This window comes from Varanus komodoensis, unplaced genomic scaffold (genome assembly GCF_004798865.1).
Source record: "Varanus komodoensis strain SLA01 unplaced genomic scaffold, ASM479886v1 scaffold12, whole genome shotgun sequence".
NCBI lineage: Eukaryota > Metazoa > Chordata > Lepidosauria > Squamata > Varanidae > Varanus > Varanus komodoensis.
In genome coordinates this window covers 16,775,962-16,785,883 of record NW_025335349.1, presented here as the reverse complement: position 1 = coordinate 16,785,883, position 9,922 = coordinate 16,775,962, and positions in this window count along the sequence as shown.

Here is a 9,922-nt window from a genome sequence, read left to right as displayed (position 1 = left end):
TATTTCTGGATATGGGCGTGTGGCCATCACCGAGGGCCCAGGCTTCTCCTAGTTTTCTGACATGGGCAATTGTGAAGTGGTCTTTGTTTCTAGGAGCTTTAGCTCTTCTTTTGAAAAGAATGCTTTCAGTGAGGTCATGAGGGTTTTGCATTCTGTTAGAAGAACACATTCTTTCTCAACAGTGTTCTGTAATTTCCCTGTCTTCCATAGAATTTTAGCAGCTATGCATTCCGTTACTAAATTTTATTTGTTTGTTTAAAGCTTTTATAGACCATCCCATTACTAGCATCTCAGGTATTTTATCATTCCGTAGGATTTTAATCCTCCCATTATCACATAGTTCTAATGCACATACAGGGTTATAATCATGAACCTTTGCTCCTTGTCAAATGGAAGTGGTACATTCCTTATAGCTAATTTCATGGCTGTTCATGAATTAGCTTTGGACATGTATAGCTCTCACTATTTACTGCTTCCTTCTGGCAGGGGCCATAGCTCTTTGGTAGAACACTTGCTTTATATACTGAAGGACACAGAACACAGGTCACCTGGAGGGCTGCTGCTGATCAATGTAGCCCCAGGGTGGGTAGGAGGTGTCTACTTCCAGATGTCTGAGACTTCAACAGATGCCCCTGTTAGCATGGCCAGTGGGCAGGAATGTTGGGAGATGAAGTCTCAAACATCTGCACTTTCAGTTCCTGTCCAATCTTGGTCTAGACAATATTAAGCTAGATGGAGCAATGTCCTGATTCAGTGTAAGGCTGTATATACTAGAATGTGGCTGACTTGCTCTTTATCCAAGCTTTAAAAAATCAAAGGGGACTTGATTTCAAGGAGACTGTATACAGGTTAAAAAGTTCTATTGGGGTACCAGGTTATGGGTATTTGGCTGGCCAGGAGAGGAGCTAGAAGAATGTGATTTAAGCTCTTCTAGGGACTCACAAGTTTGGCACTTAGCTTGTAAAATCAGTCATTTTCATTACATGATCTAGAAACAATAGACTTTAATTATCTACATCACAAGCATGTTGGGGGAGGAAGTGTTGGGTTGATTTGTGTTTTGTTTTGGGCTGGGTTGGGTGAAATAAGGTAAACTTTCTCTCCTTTGGTGTCTTCCATAAGAGTTGGACCACAATGCCTACCATCCCCAACAGCATGACCAACGATTGGGGATGATGTGAGCTGTTGTACAAAGCATCTGGAAAGTGGCAGGTTGGGGAAGGCTGACATCAAGCTTGTAAAACACTTAAATCAGTATATATAAAACTACAAAATAATAAAAATAATAATTCAATATTTCATCTAGCCTGGGACTGCTACAAAATTAATCCTGTGAAAGCTATAACAGATCCCAGCTGGAACTAGCAATTGACGAGACACCCCAAAGAATTCTTTAAATTAATGTTATAAAAATATTCAAACCCCCAACCTCCCATCTCTTGAGAAATGGCACAGGTTCAGCTTAGTTTGAGTGCAAGACAAATGTATAGGTCAGTTGTGCTTATCCAAGCCGGCAGGTTGCCCATCATTAATACAAAGATGACAGAATTTCATTGGAACTATAAAAATAGCTGAGAAAAGTCCAATACTTATCCCAGCCGCAACACTAGGAATGTCAAGAAAAATGATTGGATTATATTTTATATTACTTTTCTGGTGCATGAGACCTACATTGAGATATTTCTTTTAATTCCTAATTTAGTCTGTGAGAAACAGACTTTTGTTACAGCATAATAATTAGCTCATAGTATTCATAGCAGGCAGAATATTAGAGTGAGTGAATTTTAGGTACTAAGGCCGCCAACACTGCAGTTTGGTGAGCACTGTAAGCTTGTGCACACTCACCAGGAAGGAGCCCCATTGAACTCAATGGGGGCTGCTGCTGAGTAGGCCAACACAGGATTGCATTTAAATTGCTTCATATGGCCATCATTTATGCACGGTAACTCTCTTCACATGCACCAGTTCATCACTCCAGTCAAGGGACTGTTTGCGACATGGTGCCCCAAATGACCAGGCTTGATGGAGGCACCGTAGCAATTGCTCCAACCAGATAGTGACCCATCAGCTAGGGAGGTTAGGGATCACTAAGCAAAGGATAAAAAATAAAGCTGCAAATACTGTAATGCCTTCAATACAGCTCTGTGGCATGACCACATTTGGAATGTTCTGTACACTGGGACTACCTAGTGGTTTTATCTCCAGTCATGGAAGCTTATGGGCTGGAGGTGGACCTCCCATAGACTGTATTAGGCTCATGGGCCAGAGGTCAGGAACATATGAGCTTAAGGACATTCTCTGTCCTTAACACATTGTTGTTGTTGTTGTTCTTAGTTGTGAAGTCATGTCCGACCCATCGCGACCCCATGGACAACATTCCTCCAGGCCTTCCTGTCCTCCACCATCCCCTGGAGTCCACTCAAATTCACACCAACTGCTTCAGTGACTCCATCTAGCCACCTCATTCTCTGCCGTCCCCTTCTTCTTTTGCCATCTATTGCCTTAACACATAGTTTCAGTTAACTTGAGTTATATAGCAAAGCTGATAGAAGGAAGATTCAGGCCAAAGGAAGCACTTCTTCACACAGCAGCTAATTAATCTATGCTGTTCACATCCACAAGGTGTTATGATTGCTGCCAAAGTGGAATAGGCAAATTTATGGTGGAGAAGGTGCTCAGTGGCAAATCATATGGATGTTTCTATGATACATCTGGGAACAGATGCTGCATGCCTCTGGATACAAGAGAGCAAAGGGATATAGCATCCTTGCAGGCTTCTCGAAGATATCTGGTCATAGCATATGGAAACCAGAATCAGGACTTGAGAAGCCTTTTGTCTGATCCTGTGAGGCTGCCCCACTGTTCTTAGTCAACTCATTGTGCAATGGTTGGAAGATAAGTGATACAGTTCAGCTGCTGAAGATAGACAAGGGAAGTCCCACAAGCCATCACAGCTTCCTGGGAACCACATAGAAGCTGCTCTGAATGCAGTAGATTTTAAAGAAAGAGTAAAGTATATTCCATGATCTATCTAGTCACTGTACCTTTACTGCTTATGTACTGTGTACCAAGACTTAGGTGTGCTTAAATGCAAGTTATCCTATTTAAACCTCATGGGGAATGAACACTGGCATGACTTGAAAAGAGGCTTTTGCAGTTGTCCATAGTATTGGAAGTAAGGCAGTGGGACTTCCCACCTGTGAAATTCTTTCCCCCCTCTGAGAAGTTTGTTATTTTACAACCAAGCTTTTCTCAAGCTTTTAAACACTGCAAACACGGACATATCCTTTTAAGCTCCTACTAATGTTTATTAGTTAGAGCTTTCAGTGCTCTGCCCTGCTGTTATGTTATTGTTTTGCATTTGTTTTATGTGTGTGTGTTTGTTTTAATCTCCAGTGTTAAGTTTAACTCAAGCTCCATTCCTTTTCATAGCCACATACAATGGTGAACACCGTGACTACTGTCAGCTTTTCTGAAATGCACAGGCTGTGAATTTCATGCAAGCTTAGCTGTAGGTATTTCAAAGTGTTTTTCCTCCTAACTTTGATTTATCCTTAAGAAAAGTAGTCTGAGAAGAGCTTTTCTTTATCCACAACATGTGGCTGAAATGTCTGATTACATTTCTTGCAACTTGACCTACAAATATTTTAAGCAGGAACTCCCTTCTTGTTGCAGTTGTCCAGAACCTCTAAGCTGTCTTTCGAGTAAGAATAGCTCAAGGATGCATACAGAGTATTTAAATGACCAAAATATAAAAAGTATAGGAAGATACATGGGCAACACGGACAAAGGAATAATTGGTTCTATCTCAATTGGTTCTTCAATTGGCTTAAATCAAAATATGGAGACTTAACTAATTTATATTCTGAAACCCATGCCTACAATTCAGAATAACAATTTGAAAGTATTCCTTTTTTGGAAGTTGCAATTCTCTTTGATGTGTAGGATCCTTCTCTTGCTTAGTCTAGCTTCACAAAGAAAGCAGTAATTCAATGAGTAAAAACTATCTAGAAAACAAGCAAAATAAATCCATGCTCACAAGCATGGAATAAAAATCGCTAGCTGCAGTTCAATAGCTGCAGTTTTAATTAATAGCAACCAATGTAATGGAGAAGGTTGAAAGCCTGCCAGTATGAAATGAAAGTGAGATATTTACAAAAGGTTCAGAAGGTTATTTGGTTTGATATGGAGTCTCTCCCAACAAGACCTGTGAAACAAAAGGCAATTATTTTATTGCCTCAAAGTAATTATCCCTGCCATTAATTATTATATTGTGATCTTTACTTCTCATAGGTTTCTCATAGCCTTCTGAATGGCCATTGTGGGAAACAAAATACTGCACAAATAGCCCTTTGGTCTGATCCAACATCGAGTTTCTTATGTTCTGTTGACCTAAAGGAAGCTTGTTCTTGATTGTCTATATGAATAGAATCCAGAAGAATCCTGGACCTTCTGCTTGAGAAGGTAGATCTGTCAGTCACTCAGCACCACCCCTCCCTCCCTCATCTGTGTTTAAAGAATGAAAGAAAGCAGAAGACTGTTTTTGGAAGCACATGTGCTGCCTTTCTGAGCCCACATTGTAAACGAAACTTCAGGCAGTTTTGGCCACCTCTGAGAGTAACCCACTGCACCTTAGGACACATCAGAAATACTTCAAAGCTGTTGTGAGCTAGGTAACTGGTTGAATTTTTGTACTGCTTTCTCAGTCAGGAAGTTTTCCCTGATACCTAGCTGGAACTTGGCTTTCTGTAACTTTAGCCTGTTATTCTGTGTCCTGCACTCTGGGATGACTGAGAAGAGATCCTGGCCTTCCTCTTTGTGATAGTGTTTCAAGTTCTTGAGAAGAAGAGAAGTTCTTCAGTTCTCTCAATCTCTCCTCATAGGGTGTTGTTTCCAGTCCCTGGGCCATCCTTGCTGCCCTCTTTAGAACCCTTTCCAGCTTATCTGCATCTTTCTTAAACTGTGGTGCTCAGAACTGGACTGATACTCCAGATGAGGTCTAATCAGTGCTGAGTAAAGGAAAACTAGTACTCCATGTGATTTAGAAGGGATAATTCTATTAATGCAGCCCAAAATTACATTTACCCTCTTTGCAGCCACATTACATTGTTGACTCATATTCACCTTGTGATCTACAACAATTCCAAGATTCTTCTCACTTGCAGTGTTGTTGAGCCAAATATTCCCCATCTTGTAATGATGCCTTTGGTTTCTTTTTCCTAGTTGCAGAACTTGCTGTTTGTCCCCATTGAATTGAATCTCGTTTTCAGTCCAGCACTCAAAATCTCTGACTGTGCAGAGTGGTACATTGAACCCAATCTAGTATTTACTTCTATGAGCTCTCCTTATGAGTAGGTCTGAGCCCCATTCTTTTGGGAGGGGCTTTCCAGAAATGATCACACTTCTTTTTTTGCACACCAATCCTCTCGTCTGACCACCCTCCTCTGCTGATGCCATGTCATTGGGTCAAAAGCTGTACCTGCCTCACTGGTTTCTGAGAAACCCCCCTGTTCCAAGCCCCCTCTCAATAATTGCACATCTTGATTATCCTCAGAGAGTGCCTGGCCACCTGGGTGCTCTGGCCTTCAGTTAAACACCTCCCCTTTTCTCATTTCAGTTTCTGGAATTGGCCCTCATTCCAGGCTCCCTCTCCAACTCCCAGTCAGAAAACCTTGAGAATGCACTCTAAGAGCAACTAGTCTTTTCCACTCCTAACATAAGGGGTTCAATTCAGCTGGGGATTCAGACAAATCCAGTGTACATACTTACTGAAATTGGATAAGTTTGCATTCAAATGTGAACTGCATGAATTCTTCCCCATCCCTCTCCTCTAGATGTATTTCATCAGAGTCTCTGTAGCTAATAACAAAGGAACACCATTTGTGCACATGCGTGAGTTATGTATGGTTAAGTCCTATTTTATCTGCTGCTGCTTTAGAATACATTCCTGAATGAGAGGCTTCCATTTAGATGCCTGTCCACATGGCCCTGTTAACCCAGGGATGCACAGACCCTGAGGATTACCCTGGGTATCAGCTACTCCCACATAATCCTCATACAACATATAGCGCATGTACACACACATACACACCACTCACTCATCCACTCAGATTTGATTCCATTCCTATGCCCAAATGGATTTCAGAGGCAAAACCAATGCTTCCCAGAAACTTGAGCTCCCATGCCACCCAGTTATTCAGGAATCCTTGTCCCTAGACCTCCTTCCTCATCTAATCAATTTGCTTGCTGAAGGATACTGACATATCTGGAATTCTCTCAGGAAATGGGTGGGGAGAACACACTAGGAACAGACTCTGTGGAAGCATGCATGAGCCTTCAGGCACTGCTTTCTAGGACCCTCCAGGTATGTTCTAGGAATGAGATTTCTATGGGTGGAATAATAAAGCCCATTCCAGATAACTTTCCCTTTTCTCTCTCACCTGGGGACCCTGCCTATCAGTGTTCCAGAAAGCACACCTGGGGATGACAGCAATGCTTTCCAGCTGGTTCATCCCATGACTGTGAATCATCATTCTGGCACATGAGGATGTATGAACAGGACAACATTGGAGGTTCCTTATCCTGAGACAGACCGTTGGTCCACTTTCCGTACTATGGTTGGTATTGCTTGGCAGTGGCTCTCTAGGGTTTCATGAAGGCATTGCCCAACTCTATCCACTTGCACCATCCATTAACCAAAGCTCCCTGGACAGTTCCCTACAGAAGTACCAGGAACTGAACCTTAGACCTCCTGCATGCAAAGCACACACTCTGGCTCTAAGCTACAATTCCTTCTCCCAAACATGCACAGGATACAGAGGTTGTGAGACACTACAGCACCAAGGATTACATGAATGCCTCTTGCACCTTGTACTTCCATTACCACAGAACTCAAAACCGTACTTTGGGTAGCTTGACTAAATGGTTATAGCTCTGAGATCTTGGCCTACTGTATGTCAACAACACTAGCTATGGCTATTCTTCTGTACATGTTACATATTACCAAGCATCAAAGCCTTGCTTTCATGCTCGTTTTACTGGAACTAAAAGTAAGAGGCTGCAAACAAGTTAGCAAGCCAAAATGATACGTTTTTATTTATTTATTTATTTGCATTAAAATGGATTTTGGCTCAGAGCACTACATAATCCAAGCTCTTATGCTAAACTTTGAGGACATAAGCAAAATATAGAGTGATCCATAATAGATAAATCAGGTTTTAAATTGGATTATCTTTTCTATGGGAAGATACATTAGTAATATAAATTACATTGTAAACCTCAAATCCCTCAGTCCTACTTTTTCAGTTGGCTCTTCCATAACCCTGCTTATTCCTTGACGTAAATAGAGGTGATAATGGTACTATAAACCTACAGTGAATCTTTGCCAATGCTTCTTACTGACCTTGATTGCTCGCTTTTGTTTTCCTTCCCTCCTCCAACTGATAGCAGGGAAGCTGTTGTTAGTCATCATGCAGCTGCAATATCATTTTTCTGTTTGCAAAACACAGATTAATTTTATAAAACAGTGTATTTCTGGAGAAGATAATAAACACACTCCACATATTCACATGCTGTAGCAACAGAGGTTTAAAGTTCCAGCAAAGGGATGGGAGAGGAGGGGAAATTCTGTGTCTTTCCATATAGTTTTTGCCATTTGGACAAATGCAAAAGAGAGTCAGTTTTTAAGCCAAAAACCATAGAGAACTCTCATATTTGTCTGCTCACACTTCATATGCAATGTGCCATTACTACCATAGTTTCTCTGGGCTTCTGGATCTCACTGGTTCTGTTATACCATTAAGACAAATGGTTTCAAATGACTTCTAGGATCCTTGGCATGCCTGCTCTCATGCCAATAATGTTTTTAACGTAGGGTTTGCGACCAGATTAACTGAAAGATCACTTGTCTTCACTTGTCTTCTACCTATACAGACTGAACCAAGCCATCAGAAACTCATCTGTGCCTGCTACTACCAGGAGTGGTACACTGGTTGCGAGGAGGCAGGGCCTTTTTGGTAGTGGTGTCTTCCCAGGGAAGTTTTTCAGTGGTTTTCTTTTATTTCAGTCCGGCACCTGACAGCTGCCTGTTTTATTTTCTCTGGCCTTTAACCCTTTTTCCATTGTCAACTTAATCTTATCTGACATCAGTCATGAGATCTGCGGTTACTATCATAACTTTATGGATTTGAATTTTTAGCTTGTATTTTGTATTTCACATGCTGTCTACTTTCTGCTTTTAACCTTGATCGCTAACTGTCCTGAGAACTTTGTTCAAGCATCAGCTATCTAGACACAAGCTAAATAATACCATGCAATCACATATGGAAGAAGAATTCTGAAAAATGCCCTCTACCTAGTGAAATAAATAAATGTATAAACCACAAACATTTCCCTCTCGATTTGGAATGTGTTCCCTGTGTGATGGGTCGTGTCTCTCTAAGACATAGTTCTGATGAACTGATAAAGTTGTATCTGAGCCAAACCCCTTCAGAACAGAACTTTTCAATAGCGCTGTGGTTCTCCCCAATTACAGGTTCATCAACTCTTCTCAGGACTGGTCCTACCATTAGGCAAAATGGGGCAACCACTTTAGGCACCAGATGATAGAAATCCCAGTGTTGCTGCTGTGATATGTTGAAGGACATACTCATAGGTGCTATGCAACACATAACTGATCATTTGCTGAGGTGTGATGGAGGATGCTGCACCATTGCCAGTGTCACAGTAAGATGTAGCTCTTCCTGAAGTCACCTTCTGTATGTTCAGAGCCAAATGTCTTGGGCTGGCTCTGATCTCTCTCATTCTGCTAAGAAGGGGCAAGGGGAAGTTTAGAATATATGTAGACAAGCTGAATGATCACCTCTACTGCCATCCAAGACAAGACAGTTGGCGGAACGAATTGTAGAGTCAGAAACTGGGAATAAGTGTGCTTCTCTTTCACAGCAGCTGAAGAAACTCTGGAAAAACTATTGGATAATGCAAAACTGTCAATTCAAGATGGACAGCAAAGCATGTGTTGAAGGCACTAAGGGCACAGTCCTTAGGATTCTGCAGGCTCACAGCTCTGAGATCCTATAAAGGCTTAGCCCACACTCTACCCCACAGCAGCAGGTATAGAAGGAACCACAAAGTGAGATTGCAAATGGGCCTCAGAGAAGGGAGGGAAGAGTCTGGGGCTATGGAGTTATGCTGATTCTTACGGGTACCAAAGCCACCTTCCTCTCCCCTCTCCTGCACTAAATCCAGACCCCTGAAAATGACCATCTAGAGAAAATACTGGCTGCAAAGCACCACCAAGATCACCACTGATGGGCCTTGCCCCTGGCATGAGAGATTCCTAAGTTTCCAGTTCAGAGGTATATGAGCATTGTCATGGGAACAAAGGGATCCATCCCCTGATGATTCTCAGTTCACTTCCATACTCCATTCAAAATGCGAGTTTTGATGCTTTAAGCCTGAAACAGGTATCCAAAAGAATGCCTTTTTCCAACTAAGATGGGCTTCCAAAATCACTTGCATCTTCTTAGTTTGGGTAGGTTAGTACAAGAGGTTTGTATGTGAAAGTCCCCTAATCATGAGCTTGTTTCTACAGCTATATTTACCTGGCCACTTTGCTGTAATTTGGATACTGGACAAAGTCTGTCCTGTTTACTCAAAATTGTAATGATGCTGATTTTTTATCCTCCTCTGCAGCTATTTTTAGTATTTTTACAACTCACTGTTATATGATGGTATTTACTTCTAGCTTATTACTGGCTTCCTGGATTTTTTCTCATTTTAAAATGAATTTATTTTTGAATGCCTGGAGGACCTTTTAGGTAAGGATATGAAAGAAATTCATTTAATTCACATGTTAATGCAAGCTTACCTACTGTTCCATGTTTGAACCAAAAGACAGTTATCTTCTACAGTTTGCATCTAT